This window comes from Pungitius pungitius, chromosome 2 (genome assembly GCF_949316345.1).
Source record: "Pungitius pungitius chromosome 2, fPunPun2.1, whole genome shotgun sequence".
NCBI classification, from domain to species: domain Eukaryota; kingdom Metazoa; phylum Chordata; class Actinopteri; order Perciformes; family Gasterosteidae; genus Pungitius; species Pungitius pungitius.
Genome location: NC_084901.1, coordinates 985,143 through 995,369, shown reverse-complemented (window position 1 = coordinate 995,369; position 10,227 = coordinate 985,143). Strand labels below are relative to the sequence as shown.

Genomic DNA, 10,227 nt, shown 5'->3' with positions numbered 1-10,227 from the left:
AAGTAGTTTGACATGTCAGAAGTGGGATTTGAACCCACGCCTCCAATCGGAGACCAGAAGCCTCTTTCCTGAGAAAGGTTTCCAACCTTGAGTCTGGCGCCTTAGACCACTCGGCCATCCTGACATTAGCACTGCAGTGTTAAAAAACGATGAATATACCACCTAAAAAAGCAGCATGTCCAAATGAGTCAGTGTCCAGAGTGAATCATAAAAGTAGTTTGACATGTCAGAAGTGGGATTTGAACCCACGCCTCCAATTGGAGACCAGAAGTCTTTTTTGCTGAGAACAGAGTCGAAACTTAAGTCTGGCGCCTTAGACCACTCGGCCATCCTGACATTTGAACTGATGTATTAAAAAACGATAAATATACCATCTAAAAAGCAGCATGTCCAAATGAGTCAGTGTCCAGAGTGAATCATAAAAGTAGTTTGACATGTCAGAAGTGGGATTTGAACCCACGCCTCCAATCGGAGACCAGAAGCCTCTTTCCTGAGAAAGGTTTCCAACCTTGAGTCTGGCGCCTTAGACCACTCGGCCATCCTGACTTTAGCAGTGCAGTGTTGAAAAACGATGAATATACCACCTAAAAAAGCAGCATGTCCAAATGAGTCAGTGTCCAGAGTGAATCATAAAAGCAGTTTGACATGTCAGAAGTGGGATTTGAACCCACGCCTCCAATCGGAGACCAGAAGCCTCTTTCCTGAGAAAGGTTTCCAACCTTAACTCTGGCGCCTTAGACCACTCGGCCATCCTGACATTAGCACTGCAGTGTTAAAAAACGATGAATATACCACCTAAAAAAGCAGCATGTCCAAATGAGTCAGTGTCCAGAGTGAATCATAAAAGCAGTTTGACATGTCAGAAGTGGGATTTGAACCCACGCCTCCAATCGGAGACCAGAAGCCTCTTTCCTGATAAAGGTTTCCAACCTTGAGTCGGGCGCCTTAGACCACTCGGCCATCCTGACATTAGCACTGCAGTGTTAAAAAACGATGAATATACCACCTAAAAAAGAAGCATGTCCAAATGAGTCAGTGTCCAGAGTGAATCATAAAAGTAGTTTGACATGTCAGAAGTGGGATTTGAACCCACGCCTCCAATTGGAGACCAGAAGTCTTTTTTGCTGAGAACAGAGTCGAAACTTAAGTCTGGCGCCTTAGACCACTCGGCCATCCTGACATTTGAACTGATGTATTAAAAAACGATAAATATACCATCTAAAAAGCAGCATGTCCAAATGAGTCAGTGTCCACAGTGAATCATAAAAGTAGTTTGACATGTCAGAAGAGGGATTTGAACCCACGCCTCCAATCGGAGAGACCAGAAGCCTCTTTCCTGAGAAAGGTTTCCAACCTTGAGTCTGGCGCCTTAGACCACTCGGCCATCCTGACATTAGCAGTGCAGTGTTGAAAAACGATGAATATACCACCTAAAAAAGCAGCATGTCCAAATGAGTCAGTGTCCAGAGTGAATCATAAAAGTAGTTTGACATGTCAGAAGTGGGATTTGAACCCACGCCTACAATTGGAGACCAGAAGTCTTTTTTGCTGAGAACAGAGTCGAAACTTAAGTCTGGCGCCTTAGACCACTCGGCCATCCTGACATTTGAACTGATGTATTAAAAAACGATAAATATACCATCTAAAAAGCAGCATGTCCAAATGAGTCAGTGTCCAGAGTGAATCATAAAAGCAGTTTGACATGTCAGAAGAGGGATTTGAACCCACGCCTCCAATCAGAGAGGACAGAAGCCTCTTTCCTGAGAAAGGTTTCCAACCTTGAGTCTGGCGCCTTAGACCACTCGGCCATCCTGACATTAGCAGTGCAGTGTTGAAAAACGATGAATATACCACGTAAAAAAGCAGCATGTCCAAATGAGTCAGTGTCCAGAGTGAATCATAAAAGTAGTTTGACATGTCAGAAGTGGGATTTGAACCCACGCCTCCAATTGGAGACCAGAAGTCTTTTTTGCTGAGAACAGAGTCGAAACTTAAGTCTGGCGCCTTAGACCACTCGGCCATCCTGACATTTGAACTGATGTATTAAAAAACGATAAATATACCATCTAAAAACCAGCATGTCCAAATGAGTCAGTGTCCAGAGTGAATCATAAAAGTAGTTTGACATGTCAGAAGTGGGATTTGAACCCACGCCTCCAATCGGAGACCAGAAGCCTCTTTCCTGAGAAAGGTTTCCAACCTTGAGTCTGGCGCCTTAGACCACTCGGCCATCCTGACTTTAGCAGTGCAGTGTTGAAAAACGATGAATATACCACCTAAAAAAGCAGCATGTCCAAATGAGTCAGTTTCCAGAGTGAATCATAAAAGTAGTTTGACATGTCAGAAGTGGGATTTGAACCCACGCCTCCAATCGGAGACCAGAAGCCTCTTTCCTGAGAAAGGTTTCCAACCTTGAGTCTGGCGCCTTAGACCACTCGGCCATCCTGACATTAGCACTGCAGTGTTAAAAAACGATGAATATACCACCTAAAAAAGCAGCATGTCCAAATGAGTCAGTGTCCAGAGTGAATCATAAAAGCAGTTTGACATGTCAGAAGTGGGATTTGAACCCACGCCTCCAATCGGAGACCAGAAGCCTCTTTCCTGATAAAGGTTTCCAACCTTGAGTCGGGCGCCTTAGACCACTCGGCCATCCTGACATTAGCACTGCAGTGTTAAAAAACGATGAATATACCACCTAAAAAAGAAGCATGTCCAAATGAGTCAGTGTCCAGAGTGAATCATAAAAGTAGTTTGACATGTCAGAAGTGGGATTTGAACCCACGCCTCCAATTGGAGACCAGAAGTCTTTTTTGCTGAGAACAGAGTCGAAACTTAAGTCTGGCGCCTTAGACCACTCGGCCATCCTGACATTTGAACTGATGTATTAAAAAACGATAAATATACCATCTAAAAAGCAGCATGTCCAAATGAGTCAGTGTCCACAGTGAATCATAAAAGTAGTTTGACATGTCAGAAGAGGGATTTGAACCCACGCCTCCAATCGGAGAGACCAGAAGCCTCTTTCCTGAGAAAGGTTTCCAACCTTGAGTCTGGCGCCTTAGACCACTCGGCCATCCTGACATTAGCAGTGCAGTGTTGAAAAACGATGAATATACCACCTAAAAAAGCAGCATGTCCAAATGAGTCAGTGTCCAGAGTGAATCATAAAAGTAGTTTGACATGTCAGAAGTGGGATTTGAACCCACGCCTACAATTGGAGACCAGAAGTCTTTTTTGCTGAGAACAGAGTCGAAACTTAAGTCTGGCGCCTTAGACCACTCGGCCATCCTGACATTTGAACTGATGTATTAAAAAACGATAAATATACCATCTAAAAAGCAGCATGTCCAAATGAGTCAGTGTCCAGAGTGAATCATAAAAGCAGTTTGACATGTCAGAAGAGGGATTTGAACCCACGCCTCCAATCAGAGAGGACAGAAGCCTCTTTCCTGAGAAAGGTTTCCAACCTTGAGTCTGGCGCCTTAGACCACTCGGCCATCCTGACATTAGCAGTGCAGTGTTGAAAAACGATGAATATACCACGTAAAAAAGCAGCATGTCCAAATGAGTCAGTGTCCAGAGTGAATCATAAAAGTAGTTTGACATGTCAGAAGTGGGATTTGAACCCACGCCTCCAATTGGAGACCAGAAGTCTTTTTTGCTGAGAACAGAGTCAAAACTTAAGTCTGGCGCCTTAGACCACTCGGCCATCCTGACATTTGAACTGATGTATTAAAAAACGATAAATATACCATCTAAAAACCAGCATGTCCAAATGAGTCAGTGTCCAGAGTGAATCATAAAAGTAGTTTGACATGTCAGAAGTGGGATTTGAACCCACGCCTCCAATCGGAGACCAGAAGCCTCTTTCCTGAGAAAGGTTTCCAACCTTGAGTCTGGCGCCTTAGACCACTCGGCCATCCTGACTTTAGCAGTGCAGTGTTGAAAAACGATGAATATACCACCTAAAAAAGCAGCATGTCCAAATGAGTCAGTTTCCAGAGTGAATCATAAAAGTAGTTTGACATGTCAGAAGTGGGATTTGAACCCACGCCTCCAATCGGAGACCAGAAGCCTCTTTCCTGAGAAAGGTTTCCAACCTTGAGTCTGGCGCCTTAGACCACTCGGCCATCCTGACATTAGCACTGCAGTGTTAAAAAACGATGAATATACCACCTAAAAAAGCAGCATGTCCAAATGAGTCAGTGTCCAGAGTGAATCATAAAAGTAGTTTGACATGTCAGAAGTGGGATTTGAACCCACGCCTCCAATTGGAGACCAGAAGTCTTTTTTGCTGAGAACAGAGTCGAAACTTAAGTCTGGCGCCTTAGACCACTCGGCCATCCTGACATTTGAACTGATGTATTAAAAAACGATAAATATACCATCTAAAAAGCAGCATGTCCAAATGAGTCAGTGTCCAGAGTGAATCATAAAAGTAGTTTGACATGTCAGAAGTGGGATTTGAACCCACGCCTCCAATCGGAGACCAGAAGCCTCTTTCCTGAGAAAGGTTTCCAACCTTGAGTCTGGCGCCTTAGACCACTCGGCCATCCTGACTTTAGCAGTGCAGTGTTGAAAAACGATGAATATACCACCTAAAAAAGCAGCATGTCCAAATGAGTCAGTGTCCAGAGTGAATCATAAAAGCAGTTTGACATGTCAGAAGTGGGATTTGAACCCACGCCTCCAATCGGAGACCAGAAGCCTCTTTCCTGAGAAAGGTTTCCAACCTTGAGTCTGGCGCCTTAGACCACTCGGCCATCCTGACATTAGCACTGCAGTGTTAAAAAACGATGAATATACCACCTAAAAAAGCAGCATGTCCAAATGAGTCAGTGTCCAGAGTGAATCATAAAAGTAGTTTGACATGTCAGAAGTGGGATTTGAACCCACGCCTCCAATTGGAGACCAGAAGTCTTTTTTGCTGAGAACAGAGTCGAAACTTAAGTCTGGCGCCTTAGACCACTCGGCCATCCTGACATTTGAACTGATGTATTAAAAAACGATAAATATACCATCTAAAAAGCAGCATGTCCAAATGAGTCAGTGTCCACAGTGAATCATAAAAGTAGTTTGACATGTCAGAAGTGGGATTTGAACCCACGCCTCCAATCGGAGACCAGAAGCCTCTTTCCTGAGAAAGGTTTCCAACCTTGAGTCTGGCGCCTTAGACCACTCGGCCATCCTGACTTTAGCAGTGCAGTGTTGAAAAACGATGAATATACCACCTAAAAAAGCAGCATGTCCAAATGAGTCAGTTTCCAGAGTGAATTATAAAAGTAGTTTGACATGTCAGAAGTGGGATTTGAACCCACGCCTCCAATCGGAGACCAGAAGCCTCTTTCCTGAGAAAGGTTTCCAACCTTGAGTCTGGCGCCTTAGACCACTCGGCCATCCTGACATTAGCACTGCAGTGTTAAAAAACGATGAATATACCACCTAAAAAAGCAGCATGTCCAAATGAGTCAGTGTCCAGAGTGAATCATAAAAGTAGTTTGACATGTCAGAAGTGGGATTTGAACCGACGCCTCCAATTGGAGACCAGAAGTCTTTTTTGCTGAGAACAGAGTCGAAACTTAAGTCTGGCGCCTTAGACCACTCGGCCATCCTGACATTTGAACTGATGTATTTAAAAACGATAAATATACCATCTAAAAAGCAGCATGTCCAAATGAGTCAGTGTCCAGAGTGAATCATAAAAGTAGTTTGACATGTCAGAAGTGGGATTTGAACCCACGCCTCCAATCGGAGACCAGAAGCCTCTTTCCTGAGAAAGGTTTCCAACCTTGAGTCTGGCGCCTTAGACCACTCGGCCATCCTGACATTAGCACTGCAGTGTTAAAAAACGATGAATATACCACCTAAAAAAGCAGCATGTCCAAATGAGTCAGTGTCCAGAGTGAATCATAAAAGCAGTTTGACATGTCAGAAGTGGGATTTGAACCCACGCCTCCAATCGGAGACCAGAAGCCTCTTTCCTGATAAAGGTTTCCAACCTTGAGTCTGGCGCCTTAGACCACTCGGCCATCCTGACATTAGCACTGCAGTGTTAAAAAACGATGAATATACCACCTAAAAAAGAAGCATGTCCAAATGAGTCAGTGTCCAGAGTGAATCATAAAAGTAGTTTGACATGTCAGAAGTGGGATTTGAACCCACGCCTCCAATTGGAGACCAGAAGTCTTTTTTGCTGAGAACAGAGTCAAAACTTAAGTCTGGCGCCTTAGACCACTCGGCCATCCTGACATTTGAACTGATGTATTAAAAAACGATAAATATACCATCTAAAAACCAGCATGTCCAAATGAGTCAGTGTCCACAGTGAATCATAAAAGTAGTTTGACATGTCAGAAGTGGGATTTGAACCCACGCCTCCAATCGGAGACCAGAAGCCTCTTTCCTGAGAAAGGTTTCCAACCTTAAGTCTGGCGCCTTAGACCACTCGGCCATCCTGACATTTGAACTGATGTATTAAAAAACGATAAATATACCATCTAAAAACCAGCATGTCCAAATGAGTCAGTGTCCAGAGTGAATCATAAAAGTAGTTTGACATGTCAGAAGTGGGATTTGAACCCACGCCTCCAATCGGAGACCAGAAGCCTCTTTCCTGAGAAAGGTTTCCAACCTTGAGTCTGGCGCCTAAAAGACCACTCGGCCATCCTGACATTAGCAGTGCAGTGTTGAAAAACGATGAATATACCACCTAAAAAAGCAGCATGTCCAAATGAGTCAGTGTCCAGAGTGAATCATAAAAGTAGTTTGACATGTCAGAAGAGGGATTTGAACCCACGCCTCCAATCGGAGACCAGAAGCCTCTTTCCTGAGAAAGGTTTCCAACCTTGAGTCTGGCGCCTAAAAGACCACTCGGCCATCCTGACATTAGCACTGCAGTGTTAAAAAACGATGAATATACCACCTAAAAAAGCAGCATGTCCAAATGAGTCAGTGTCCAGAGTGAATTATAAAAGTAGTTTGACATGTCAGAAGTGGGATTTGAACCGACGCCTCCAATTGGAGACCAGAAGTCTTTTTTGCTGAGAACAGAGTCGAAACTTAAGTCTGGCGCCTTAGACCACTCGGCCATCCTGACATTTGAACTGATGTATTTAAAAACGATAAATATACCATCTAAAAAGCAGCATGTCCAAATGAGTCAGTGTCCAGAGTGAATCATAAAAGTAGTTTGACATGTCAGAAGTGGGATTTGAACCCACGCCTCCAATCGGAGACCAGAAGCCTCTTTCCTGAGAAAGGTTTCCAACCTTGAGTCTGGCGCCTTAGACCACTCGGCCATCCTGACATTAGCACTGCAGTGTTAAAAAACGATGAATATACCACCTAAAAAAGCAGCATGTCCAAATGAGTCAGTGTCCAGAGTGAATCATAAAAGCAGTTTGACATGTCAGAAGTGGGATTTGAACCCACGCCTCCAATCGGAGACCAGAAGCCTCTTTCCTGATAAAGGTTTCCAACCTTGAGTCTGGCGCCTTAGACCACTCGGCCATCCTGACATTAGCACTGCAGTGTTAAAAAACGATGAATATACCACCTAAAAAAGAAGCATGTCCAAATGAGTCAGTGTCCAGAGTGAATCATAAAAGTAGTTTGACATGTCAGAAGTGGGATTTGAACCCACGCCTCCAATTGGAGACCAGAAGTCTTTTTTGCTGAGAACAGAGTCGAAACTTAAGTCTGGCGCCTTAGACCACTCGGCCATCCTGACATTTGAACTGATGTATTAAAAAACGATAAATATACCATCTAAAAAGCAGCATGTCCAAATGAGTCAGTGTCCACAGTGAATCATAAAAGTAGTTTGACATGTCAGAAGAGGGATTTGAACCCACGCCTCCAATCGGAGAGACCAGAAGCCTCTTTCCTGAGAAAGGTTTCCAACCTTGAGTCTGGCGCCTTAGACCACTCGGCCATCCTGACATTAGCAGTGCAGTGTTGAAAAACGATGAATATACCACCTAAAAAAGCAGCATGTCCAAATGAGTCAGTGTCCAGAGTGAATCATAAAAGTAGTTTGACATGTCAGAAGTGGGATTTGAACCCACGCCTACAATTGGAGACCAGAAGTCTTTTTTGCTGAGAACAGAGTCGAAACTTAAGTCTGGCGCCTTAGACCACTCGGCCATCCTGACATTTGAACTGATGTATTAAAAAACGATAAATATACCATCTAAAAAGCAGCATGTCCAAATGAGTCAGTGTCCAGAGTGAATCATAAAAGTAGTTTGACATGTCAGAAGAGGGATTTGAACCCACGCCTCCAATCAGAGAGGACAGAAGCCTCTTTCCTGAGAAAGGTTTCCAACCTTGAGTCTGGCGCCTTAGACCACTCGGCCATCCTGACATTAGCAGTGCAGTGTTGAAAAACGATGAATATACCACGTAAAAAAGCAGCATGTCCAAATGAGTCAGTGTCCAGAGTGAATCATAAAAGTAGTTTGACATGTCAGAAGTGGGATTTGAACCCACGCCTCCAATTGGAGACCAGAAGTCTTTTTTGCTGAGAACAGAGTCGAAACTTAAGTCTGGCGCCTTAGACCACTCGGCCATCCTGACATTTGAACTGATGTATTAAAAAACGATAAATATACCATCTAAAAACCAGCATGTCCAAATGAGTCAGTGTCCAGAGTGAATCATAAAAGTAGTTTGACATGTCAGAAGTGGGATTTGAACCCACGCCTCCAATCGGAGACCAGAAGCCTCTTTCCTGAGAAAGGTTTCCAACCTTGAGTCTGGCGCCTTAGACCACTCGGCCATCCTGACTTTAGCAGTGCAGTGTTGAAAAACGATGAATATACCACCTAAAAAAGCAGCATGTCCAAATGAGTCAGTTTCCAGAGTGAATCATAAAAGTAGTTTGACATGTCAGAAGTGGGATTTGAACCCACGCCTCCAATCGGAGACCAGAAGCCTCTTTCCTGAGAAAGGTTTCCAACCTTGAGTCTGGCGCCTTAGACCACTCGGCCATCCTGACATTAGCACTGCAGTGTTAAAAAACGATGAATATACCACCTAAAAAAGCAGCATGTCCAAATGAGTCAGTGTCCAGAGTGAATCATAAAAGTAGTTTGACATGTCAGAAGTGGGATTTGAACCCACGCCTCCAATTGGAGACCAGAAGTCTTTTTTGCTGAGAACAGAGTCGAAACTTAAGTCTGGCGCCTTAGACCACTCGGCCATCCTGACATTTGAACTGATGTATTAAAAAACGATAAATATACCATCTAAAAAGCAGCATGTCCAAATGAGTCAGTGTCCAGAGTGAATCATAAAAGTAGTTTGACATGTCAGAAGTGGGATTTGAACCCACGCCTCCAATCGGAGACCAGAAGCCTCTTTCCTGAGAAAGGTTTCCAACCTTGAGTCTGGCGCCTTAGACCACTCGGCCATCCTGACTTTAGCAGTGCAGTGTTGAAAAACGATGAATATACCACCTAAAAAAGCAGCATGTCCAAATGAGTCAGTGTCCAGAGTGAATCATAAAAGCAGTTTGACATGTCAGAAGTGGGATTTGAACCCACGCCTCCAATCGGAGACCAGAAGCCTCTTTCCTGAGAAAGGTTTCCAACCTTGAGTCTGGCGCCTTAGACCACTCGGCCATCCTGACATTAGCACTGCAGTGTTAAAAAACGATGAATATACCACCTAAAAAAGCAGCATGTCCAAATGAGTCAGTGTCCAGAGTGAATCATAAAAGCAGTTTGACATGTCAGAAGTGGGATTTGAACCCACGCCTCCAATCGGAGACCAGAAGCCTCTTTCCTGATAAAGGTTTCCAACCTTGAGTCGGGCGCCTTAGACCACTCGGCCATCCTGACATTAGCACTGCAGTGTTAAAAAACGATGAATATACCACCTAAAAAAGAAGCATGTCCAAATGAGTCAGTGTCCAGAGTGAATCATAAAAGTAGTTTGACATGTCAGAAGTGGGATTTGAACCCACGCCTCCAATTGGAGACCAGAAGTCTTTTTTGCTGAGAACAGAGTCGAAACTTAAGTCTGGCGCCTTAGACCACTCGGCCATCCTGACATTTGAACTGATGTATTAAAAAACGATAAATATACCATCTAAAAAGCAGCATGTCCAAATGAGTCAGTGTCCACAGTGAATCATAAAAGTAGTTTGACATGTCAGAAGAGGGATTTGAACCCACGCCTCCAATCGGAGAGACCAGAAGCCTCTTTCCTGAGAAAGGTTTC

General features: G+C 44.0%; 41 non-coding genes across 41 annotated transcripts; all 41 read right to left on the bottom strand.

The window, feature by feature from the left end:
• Positions 1–13: 13 nt before the first annotated feature.
• Positions 14–124, bottom strand: trnal-caa (transfer RNA leucine (anticodon CAA)). The gene is made up of 2 exons: positions 87–124; positions 14–59 (listed from the first exon to the last, which is right to left on the bottom strand). It is a non-coding gene; the product is annotated as a tRNA-Leu (tRNA).
• A 100-nt stretch (positions 125–224) lies between these two features.
• trnal-uaa (transfer RNA leucine (anticodon UAA)) lies at positions 225–336 on the bottom strand. The gene is made up of 2 exons: positions 299–336; positions 225–270 (listed from the first exon to the last, which is right to left on the bottom strand). It is a non-coding gene; the product is annotated as a tRNA-Leu (tRNA).
• A 99-nt stretch (positions 337–435) lies between these two features.
• Positions 436–546, bottom strand: trnal-caa (transfer RNA leucine (anticodon CAA)). Its single transcript has 2 exons — positions 509–546; positions 436–481 (listed from the first exon to the last, which is right to left on the bottom strand). It is a non-coding gene; the product is annotated as a tRNA-Leu (tRNA).
• A 100-nt stretch (positions 547–646) lies between these two features.
• On the bottom strand, positions 647–757 carry trnal-uaa (transfer RNA leucine (anticodon UAA)). The gene is made up of 2 exons: positions 720–757; positions 647–692 (listed from the first exon to the last, which is right to left on the bottom strand). It is a non-coding gene; the product is annotated as a tRNA-Leu (tRNA).
• Positions 758–857: 100 nt separating this feature from the next.
• On the bottom strand, positions 858–968 carry trnal-caa (transfer RNA leucine (anticodon CAA)). The gene is made up of 2 exons: positions 931–968; positions 858–903 (listed from the first exon to the last, which is right to left on the bottom strand). It is a non-coding gene; the product is annotated as a tRNA-Leu (tRNA).
• A 100-nt stretch (positions 969–1,068) lies between these two features.
• Positions 1,069–1,180, bottom strand: trnal-uaa (transfer RNA leucine (anticodon UAA)). The gene is made up of 2 exons: positions 1,143–1,180; positions 1,069–1,114 (listed from the first exon to the last, which is right to left on the bottom strand). It is a non-coding gene; the product is annotated as a tRNA-Leu (tRNA).
• A 312-nt stretch (positions 1,181–1,492) lies between these two features.
• On the bottom strand, positions 1,493–1,604 carry trnal-uaa (transfer RNA leucine (anticodon UAA)). The gene is made up of 2 exons: positions 1,567–1,604; positions 1,493–1,538 (listed from the first exon to the last, which is right to left on the bottom strand). It is a non-coding gene; the product is annotated as a tRNA-Leu (tRNA).
• A 312-nt stretch (positions 1,605–1,916) lies between these two features.
• trnal-uaa (transfer RNA leucine (anticodon UAA)) lies at positions 1,917–2,028 on the bottom strand. Its single transcript has 2 exons — positions 1,991–2,028; positions 1,917–1,962 (listed from the first exon to the last, which is right to left on the bottom strand). It is a non-coding gene; the product is annotated as a tRNA-Leu (tRNA).
• Positions 2,029–2,127: 99 nt separating this feature from the next.
• On the bottom strand, positions 2,128–2,238 carry trnal-caa (transfer RNA leucine (anticodon CAA)). The gene is made up of 2 exons: positions 2,201–2,238; positions 2,128–2,173 (listed from the first exon to the last, which is right to left on the bottom strand). It is a non-coding gene; the product is annotated as a tRNA-Leu (tRNA).
• A 100-nt stretch (positions 2,239–2,338) lies between these two features.
• trnal-caa (transfer RNA leucine (anticodon CAA)) lies at positions 2,339–2,449 on the bottom strand. Its single transcript has 2 exons — positions 2,412–2,449; positions 2,339–2,384 (listed from the first exon to the last, which is right to left on the bottom strand). It is a non-coding gene; the product is annotated as a tRNA-Leu (tRNA).
• Positions 2,450–2,549: 100 nt separating this feature from the next.
• On the bottom strand, positions 2,550–2,660 carry trnal-caa (transfer RNA leucine (anticodon CAA)). Its single transcript has 2 exons — positions 2,623–2,660; positions 2,550–2,595 (listed from the first exon to the last, which is right to left on the bottom strand). It is a non-coding gene; the product is annotated as a tRNA-Leu (tRNA).
• A 100-nt stretch (positions 2,661–2,760) lies between these two features.
• Positions 2,761–2,872, bottom strand: trnal-uaa (transfer RNA leucine (anticodon UAA)). The gene is made up of 2 exons: positions 2,835–2,872; positions 2,761–2,806 (listed from the first exon to the last, which is right to left on the bottom strand). It is a non-coding gene; the product is annotated as a tRNA-Leu (tRNA).
• A 312-nt stretch (positions 2,873–3,184) lies between these two features.
• On the bottom strand, positions 3,185–3,296 carry trnal-uaa (transfer RNA leucine (anticodon UAA)). Its single transcript has 2 exons — positions 3,259–3,296; positions 3,185–3,230 (listed from the first exon to the last, which is right to left on the bottom strand). It is a non-coding gene; the product is annotated as a tRNA-Leu (tRNA).
• A 312-nt stretch (positions 3,297–3,608) lies between these two features.
• Positions 3,609–3,720, bottom strand: trnal-uaa (transfer RNA leucine (anticodon UAA)). The gene is made up of 2 exons: positions 3,683–3,720; positions 3,609–3,654 (listed from the first exon to the last, which is right to left on the bottom strand). It is a non-coding gene; the product is annotated as a tRNA-Leu (tRNA).
• Positions 3,721–3,819: 99 nt separating this feature from the next.
• trnal-caa (transfer RNA leucine (anticodon CAA)) lies at positions 3,820–3,930 on the bottom strand. Its single transcript has 2 exons — positions 3,893–3,930; positions 3,820–3,865 (listed from the first exon to the last, which is right to left on the bottom strand). It is a non-coding gene; the product is annotated as a tRNA-Leu (tRNA).
• Positions 3,931–4,030: 100 nt separating this feature from the next.
• On the bottom strand, positions 4,031–4,141 carry trnal-caa (transfer RNA leucine (anticodon CAA)). The gene is made up of 2 exons: positions 4,104–4,141; positions 4,031–4,076 (listed from the first exon to the last, which is right to left on the bottom strand). It is a non-coding gene; the product is annotated as a tRNA-Leu (tRNA).
• A 100-nt stretch (positions 4,142–4,241) lies between these two features.
• Positions 4,242–4,353, bottom strand: trnal-uaa (transfer RNA leucine (anticodon UAA)). The gene is made up of 2 exons: positions 4,316–4,353; positions 4,242–4,287 (listed from the first exon to the last, which is right to left on the bottom strand). It is a non-coding gene; the product is annotated as a tRNA-Leu (tRNA).
• A 99-nt stretch (positions 4,354–4,452) lies between these two features.
• Positions 4,453–4,563, bottom strand: trnal-caa (transfer RNA leucine (anticodon CAA)). Its single transcript has 2 exons — positions 4,526–4,563; positions 4,453–4,498 (listed from the first exon to the last, which is right to left on the bottom strand). It is a non-coding gene; the product is annotated as a tRNA-Leu (tRNA).
• A 100-nt stretch (positions 4,564–4,663) lies between these two features.
• Positions 4,664–4,774, bottom strand: trnal-caa (transfer RNA leucine (anticodon CAA)). The gene is made up of 2 exons: positions 4,737–4,774; positions 4,664–4,709 (listed from the first exon to the last, which is right to left on the bottom strand). It is a non-coding gene; the product is annotated as a tRNA-Leu (tRNA).
• A 100-nt stretch (positions 4,775–4,874) lies between these two features.
• trnal-uaa (transfer RNA leucine (anticodon UAA)) lies at positions 4,875–4,986 on the bottom strand. The gene is made up of 2 exons: positions 4,949–4,986; positions 4,875–4,920 (listed from the first exon to the last, which is right to left on the bottom strand). It is a non-coding gene; the product is annotated as a tRNA-Leu (tRNA).
• Positions 4,987–5,085: 99 nt separating this feature from the next.
• Positions 5,086–5,196, bottom strand: trnal-caa (transfer RNA leucine (anticodon CAA)). Its single transcript has 2 exons — positions 5,159–5,196; positions 5,086–5,131 (listed from the first exon to the last, which is right to left on the bottom strand). It is a non-coding gene; the product is annotated as a tRNA-Leu (tRNA).
• A 100-nt stretch (positions 5,197–5,296) lies between these two features.
• On the bottom strand, positions 5,297–5,407 carry trnal-caa (transfer RNA leucine (anticodon CAA)). The gene is made up of 2 exons: positions 5,370–5,407; positions 5,297–5,342 (listed from the first exon to the last, which is right to left on the bottom strand). It is a non-coding gene; the product is annotated as a tRNA-Leu (tRNA).
• A 100-nt stretch (positions 5,408–5,507) lies between these two features.
• trnal-uaa (transfer RNA leucine (anticodon UAA)) lies at positions 5,508–5,619 on the bottom strand. The gene is made up of 2 exons: positions 5,582–5,619; positions 5,508–5,553 (listed from the first exon to the last, which is right to left on the bottom strand). It is a non-coding gene; the product is annotated as a tRNA-Leu (tRNA).
• Positions 5,620–5,718: 99 nt separating this feature from the next.
• Positions 5,719–5,829, bottom strand: trnal-caa (transfer RNA leucine (anticodon CAA)). The gene is made up of 2 exons: positions 5,792–5,829; positions 5,719–5,764 (listed from the first exon to the last, which is right to left on the bottom strand). It is a non-coding gene; the product is annotated as a tRNA-Leu (tRNA).
• A 100-nt stretch (positions 5,830–5,929) lies between these two features.
• On the bottom strand, positions 5,930–6,040 carry trnal-caa (transfer RNA leucine (anticodon CAA)). Its single transcript has 2 exons — positions 6,003–6,040; positions 5,930–5,975 (listed from the first exon to the last, which is right to left on the bottom strand). It is a non-coding gene; the product is annotated as a tRNA-Leu (tRNA).
• Positions 6,041–6,140: 100 nt separating this feature from the next.
• trnal-uaa (transfer RNA leucine (anticodon UAA)) lies at positions 6,141–6,252 on the bottom strand. The gene is made up of 2 exons: positions 6,215–6,252; positions 6,141–6,186 (listed from the first exon to the last, which is right to left on the bottom strand). It is a non-coding gene; the product is annotated as a tRNA-Leu (tRNA).
• Positions 6,253–6,351: 99 nt separating this feature from the next.
• Positions 6,352–6,462, bottom strand: trnal-uaa (transfer RNA leucine (anticodon UAA)). The gene is made up of 2 exons: positions 6,425–6,462; positions 6,352–6,397 (listed from the first exon to the last, which is right to left on the bottom strand). It is a non-coding gene; the product is annotated as a tRNA-Leu (tRNA).
• A 99-nt stretch (positions 6,463–6,561) lies between these two features.
• On the bottom strand, positions 6,562–6,674 carry trnal-caa (transfer RNA leucine (anticodon CAA)). The gene is made up of 2 exons: positions 6,635–6,674; positions 6,562–6,607 (listed from the first exon to the last, which is right to left on the bottom strand). It is a non-coding gene; the product is annotated as a tRNA-Leu (tRNA).
• A 313-nt stretch (positions 6,675–6,987) lies between these two features.
• Positions 6,988–7,099, bottom strand: trnal-uaa (transfer RNA leucine (anticodon UAA)). The gene is made up of 2 exons: positions 7,062–7,099; positions 6,988–7,033 (listed from the first exon to the last, which is right to left on the bottom strand). It is a non-coding gene; the product is annotated as a tRNA-Leu (tRNA).
• Positions 7,100–7,198: 99 nt separating this feature from the next.
• On the bottom strand, positions 7,199–7,309 carry trnal-caa (transfer RNA leucine (anticodon CAA)). The gene is made up of 2 exons: positions 7,272–7,309; positions 7,199–7,244 (listed from the first exon to the last, which is right to left on the bottom strand). It is a non-coding gene; the product is annotated as a tRNA-Leu (tRNA).
• Positions 7,310–7,409: 100 nt separating this feature from the next.
• On the bottom strand, positions 7,410–7,520 carry trnal-caa (transfer RNA leucine (anticodon CAA)). The gene is made up of 2 exons: positions 7,483–7,520; positions 7,410–7,455 (listed from the first exon to the last, which is right to left on the bottom strand). It is a non-coding gene; the product is annotated as a tRNA-Leu (tRNA).
• Positions 7,521–7,620: 100 nt separating this feature from the next.
• Positions 7,621–7,732, bottom strand: trnal-uaa (transfer RNA leucine (anticodon UAA)). Its single transcript has 2 exons — positions 7,695–7,732; positions 7,621–7,666 (listed from the first exon to the last, which is right to left on the bottom strand). It is a non-coding gene; the product is annotated as a tRNA-Leu (tRNA).
• A 312-nt stretch (positions 7,733–8,044) lies between these two features.
• Positions 8,045–8,156, bottom strand: trnal-uaa (transfer RNA leucine (anticodon UAA)). Its single transcript has 2 exons — positions 8,119–8,156; positions 8,045–8,090 (listed from the first exon to the last, which is right to left on the bottom strand). It is a non-coding gene; the product is annotated as a tRNA-Leu (tRNA).
• Positions 8,157–8,468: 312 nt separating this feature from the next.
• trnal-uaa (transfer RNA leucine (anticodon UAA)) lies at positions 8,469–8,580 on the bottom strand. Its single transcript has 2 exons — positions 8,543–8,580; positions 8,469–8,514 (listed from the first exon to the last, which is right to left on the bottom strand). It is a non-coding gene; the product is annotated as a tRNA-Leu (tRNA).
• Positions 8,581–8,679: 99 nt separating this feature from the next.
• On the bottom strand, positions 8,680–8,790 carry trnal-caa (transfer RNA leucine (anticodon CAA)). Its single transcript has 2 exons — positions 8,753–8,790; positions 8,680–8,725 (listed from the first exon to the last, which is right to left on the bottom strand). It is a non-coding gene; the product is annotated as a tRNA-Leu (tRNA).
• Positions 8,791–8,890: 100 nt separating this feature from the next.
• Positions 8,891–9,001, bottom strand: trnal-caa (transfer RNA leucine (anticodon CAA)). The gene is made up of 2 exons: positions 8,964–9,001; positions 8,891–8,936 (listed from the first exon to the last, which is right to left on the bottom strand). It is a non-coding gene; the product is annotated as a tRNA-Leu (tRNA).
• A 100-nt stretch (positions 9,002–9,101) lies between these two features.
• trnal-uaa (transfer RNA leucine (anticodon UAA)) lies at positions 9,102–9,213 on the bottom strand. The gene is made up of 2 exons: positions 9,176–9,213; positions 9,102–9,147 (listed from the first exon to the last, which is right to left on the bottom strand). It is a non-coding gene; the product is annotated as a tRNA-Leu (tRNA).
• Positions 9,214–9,312: 99 nt separating this feature from the next.
• trnal-caa (transfer RNA leucine (anticodon CAA)) lies at positions 9,313–9,423 on the bottom strand. The gene is made up of 2 exons: positions 9,386–9,423; positions 9,313–9,358 (listed from the first exon to the last, which is right to left on the bottom strand). It is a non-coding gene; the product is annotated as a tRNA-Leu (tRNA).
• Positions 9,424–9,523: 100 nt separating this feature from the next.
• Positions 9,524–9,634, bottom strand: trnal-caa (transfer RNA leucine (anticodon CAA)). Its single transcript has 2 exons — positions 9,597–9,634; positions 9,524–9,569 (listed from the first exon to the last, which is right to left on the bottom strand). It is a non-coding gene; the product is annotated as a tRNA-Leu (tRNA).
• Positions 9,635–9,734: 100 nt separating this feature from the next.
• Positions 9,735–9,845, bottom strand: trnal-caa (transfer RNA leucine (anticodon CAA)). Its single transcript has 2 exons — positions 9,808–9,845; positions 9,735–9,780 (listed from the first exon to the last, which is right to left on the bottom strand). It is a non-coding gene; the product is annotated as a tRNA-Leu (tRNA).
• A 100-nt stretch (positions 9,846–9,945) lies between these two features.
• On the bottom strand, positions 9,946–10,057 carry trnal-uaa (transfer RNA leucine (anticodon UAA)). The gene is made up of 2 exons: positions 10,020–10,057; positions 9,946–9,991 (listed from the first exon to the last, which is right to left on the bottom strand). It is a non-coding gene; the product is annotated as a tRNA-Leu (tRNA).
• Positions 10,058–10,227: the final 170 nt, after the last annotated feature.